This window comes from Buceros rhinoceros, unplaced genomic scaffold (genome assembly GCF_000710305.1).
Source record: "Buceros rhinoceros silvestris isolate BGI_N320 unplaced genomic scaffold, ASM71030v1 scaffold22052, whole genome shotgun sequence".
NCBI lineage: Eukaryota > Metazoa > Chordata > Aves > Bucerotiformes > Bucerotidae > Buceros > Buceros rhinoceros.
In genome coordinates, this window is record NW_010399789.1 from 10445 (window position 1) to 14339 (window position 3895).

Below are 3895 nucleotides of genomic sequence, written 5' to 3' on the forward strand. Positions count from 1 at the left end.
CTTGGTGGGATGGGGAGCGCAGCGTCCCCTGGGGTGTCACCAGCTGGGGCAGCCCTTAGGGGCGGTGAAACCAGCCTTTCCCTTAGCCCCAGGCCAGCGATGCCACCAGTGATGCCGTGGAGGAAACCTCTGCCACCGCCCTTGTGTTTCAGGGCAGCATCAGCAAACATCTGGAGCAGCACCATGGGCTGACCCTGCCGTCGGGTCCGTCCAGCCCAGAGCCTCTTTAATGGAGCAAAGGAATTTTTCTGGAAGGGCTCATTGGAAACGCCTTTGAGGATCAATCCTGTGATATGAGAAGGGCCAGGAGCAACCTGCCAGCCCTGCGTGAGAGTGGGACTGAGGCGGGAAGGGTGTCACCTCGCCAGACGTCACCCCTGGCCACAGCCACCGTCCTTCTGCTCCTCTCAGAGGGGTGACAAAGAGGAAAACCATAGCGGAAACCACCTCTCCGTGATCTCTCTGAGCTTCCTGGGGCTGAGCGGGGTATAACAGGAACGATGATTTCACCACCCTGGTGTTACGGGGTGGTGTGAGCAACCACTCGAGCTGGAAAAAGTAAGTAAAAAGGAAATTTATTCCCAGCTGGGTGTGTGGGACCGGCCGGCTGAGCTGTCTCCTCAGACAGACCTTGGGACCGTCCCAAGTTTGAGGAATAAACTTGGATTTAAAGAAATGCTTCCCGGGGAGCGGGTCAGCCTGTGCCCCGCAGCAGGTGCCCGTGTGTCGGGGGCACGTCCCACCCACGGCACCTCGGTGGGTGTTCCCTGGAGCTGTCACCGGCTGTGGGTGTGGTGTCGCTGGCGTGGTGTTGTTCCCTGGGGTGGTGTCACTGGGCGTGGGGCGCAGGATTGGACTGGATGGCCCCGCCAGCCCCCACTCCTGGATCCTTCACTCAGAGCGTAGCCTCTTGTCCCGGAGCCCAGGGATCGTCCCATTTGCTGGCGCCTTGGCAAGGATTTGAACTGGGGCCCCTAAAGCTGAGCTGCTCCGCACCCCCCAGGGTTCAGCACTCTGGCACCTGCCGGCTTTAGCAAAACTAAACCGTCTTGGCTGAATTTTGCTCCCAGAAACCAGAAGGGAATTTTACCATCGGCTTTAGTGGGAGCTGCCAGGTTGAACTGTTGGGCACCACAATAAATCATGTCTACTGCTTCCAGCCTCAGCCACCCATTGCTGGTGCTTTCAAGCAGTGGCTCTGTGCCTTCCCTGCATTCGGGTGATGACGTTTTGGGATGGTCGGACAAGGGCACAGGACAAACTGGCACCAGCGGCTGCCAGGTCACAGTCCCAGACCAGGAGGGTGCAGCAGCGTCACGCAGAGTCACTATACCTGGTCGAGTACCAAGCAAACTGTATCAACCCCCATCATTTTTGGGGTGGGTTCAGCTTTCCTTTGCATGCGTGGGGATGGGGATAGTGATCCCGTGATCCACAGGCAGCTGGTGATGAGGGGTGGTGGGGAGCTGAAGCAGCACCTCTCACCCCTCACAGCCCCTGCCATGTCCCACACCCACCTGCAGCGATGCTGTGGGCTGCCACGCTGCTCCCCAGCACGTCTGTCCCAGCTCGGTGGCTTTCCCCAGCTGACAGCCATGGGGCTGAGGTGCCTTTTTGCAGCACAGCCCGGCACCCAGGTCCCCACAGCCCTTGGGAAGGTCCTTGGGAAGGATCCAGCTCCCTCAGGTCCTTCCCCAGCCTCCCACTCACAGCGCTGCGTCTGGCTGGTTTTGTGGTGGGTGAGGAATAGCTGTCACCTGCTCAGTGACATTGCAGTGCAGAGCCACGCTCTCAAATCCCACACCCCTCCCCAGGTCTGCATAGCCCCCTGCCACAGCCGGTTCCCACCCAGGAGCTCCCAAATCCACCACGACCTGGTTTCGCAGTTGCTCCTCATTCCTCACGCTCCAGGCACGGTTCGGCCCCTCTACTCGGGTGGTCTCACCGAGGGACCTCAAGTACAAACATCCCCAGTGTAGTTTTTGGCAACGTCAGGGTTTCTGGTTTCAGATGCATCAACAGGACTTGTCATTAGCTTTAGCTGCTTTCTCCTACCCTGGATCCCACAAGACCTTGAAGTGCTCTTGCGTTACTTCACAATGTCCACAGAGCAGCCAACCCGTTATCGAGGCCTCGCGTTTCATTTTGATGAGGTGACACCGCAGTCTGCACGCTGCAGCCTTGCCCGGCTTACACCCGCCCTGTGCCTCCTCATCCTCAGCCTCCACCAGCGTAGCAAACACCACGACCCACACGTGTGTCGTGGCTGCTGCTCCCTGCGGTCTCTCTCCAGACGCGGGGCCACACATAGATGAGTGCGTGTAACACCGGGGTTGAGCTCGGCAGCGTTTGGGGGTTTATCTTTTCCTCAGAAGCAGCAAGAACGGATTTCCTCTCCCCGGTGACCTGTTGCTGTCACCACCCACGCGTGGCTGTGGGCACCAGCACTGGTGAAAACAGAGGCACCCTGCCCTCCTCCCACCACCACAGCAGCTGGGATGAACCCTGAATTCTTGGTCTTCAGCTCCAGGTTCAAGGTCTCGTTTTTTAGCAGCCTGCAGAAGACTTCGCAAGCGTCCCACCCAGTTTCTGTCAGCGCCACGGGCAGCTTTCAGCCCGTCCCACAACCTCACTGAGTGTGAGCGATGCTGGGTGTTCTCACTGCTGTTACGTGGAGCCTTGGGGAAGGGACTGGGGCTACCCAGGAGACAGGGGGGTGAGCAGGGAAGGAGCTGGATCACTGACGCACTTGCTGAAGTGGCTGGAGATCAGCCTGGGACCTTCTCCATTTGAAAACCCCCTTGTGCTGGGATCCTCCTGGCTCTCCTGTCTTCACCAGCACCTCGACCCCCAGGTGATGACCATCCGGGGCAGCCCTCAGCTCCCAGCTGCTCCTCCATGCTGCAGGCATGGAGGAGGGTGCTGCAGAGGGGGCTGAGACCTGGAGCAAAACGGACACGTCCCACAGGACAACGTGCAGGGTCAGAGGAAGAAAGAAAACTAATTCCCTTCTCAAAGCTACAGGCAGGGAGGAGGGTGCTGCAGAGGGTTCTGAGACCTGGAGCGAAACTGACACGTCCCACAGGACAACGTGCAGGGTCAGAGGAAGAAAGAAAACTAATTCCCTTCTCAAAGCTACAGGCTGCCCCGTGCCCAGATTTCCAGTGTTTATGGCTCTGTGGTAACACCTGCCAGCCCCAGCACCCCACCAACACCGGAACTAAAGACGGTGGCTGGAGCAGAAAGTGACCCTTGGTTACTTGGCCAGGAGGAAGGAGCTCCACCAGGACTCCAGCTCTGAGAACTTCCTTTTTGCAATGCTGGTTTGTATCCGCATTAAAAATTCAGACCCTGCCCATAGTTGTTCTTGGAATCAGGCGACTTCATGGCTCGACAAGGATCAGGGGTCTTTTTCCCTAAGAGACATGACGACGAGAGCGCAGGTATGGTCCATGACTGCCTCTCCCAAAACACCCAGCAGCTGCGGGGATCCCCCCCGGGGAGGGAACAGCGCAGCGGCCAGTGATCCTGCTTTTACCCTCAACCGAGCGAGGTCCTTTCTTACAGGAAAATCGGAGCCAAACACACCGTGTTCTTGAGCCCTTGAAATTAGAAGTGTCTCAGGCACAAAACTCACCTCACTGCGCTATAAATCAAGCTCTGGCAAACAGAGGCTGCACTCCTATGCATCACCCCCTCCTTGCTGCTGCATTTTGAGTTAAGAACATCCTAAAATGAAGGTACTCAAGTCCGTGAAAAATGACAGTCCAAATGACTAAGGGAGGACTTTACACATTTGCAACTTTGCGAGCAAATATGGGCATTTGTCGGCAGAGCTGTCATCCTCCAAATATTTCAGAAAAAAAAAAAAAGCCCAGGCTGAGAATGACTAACG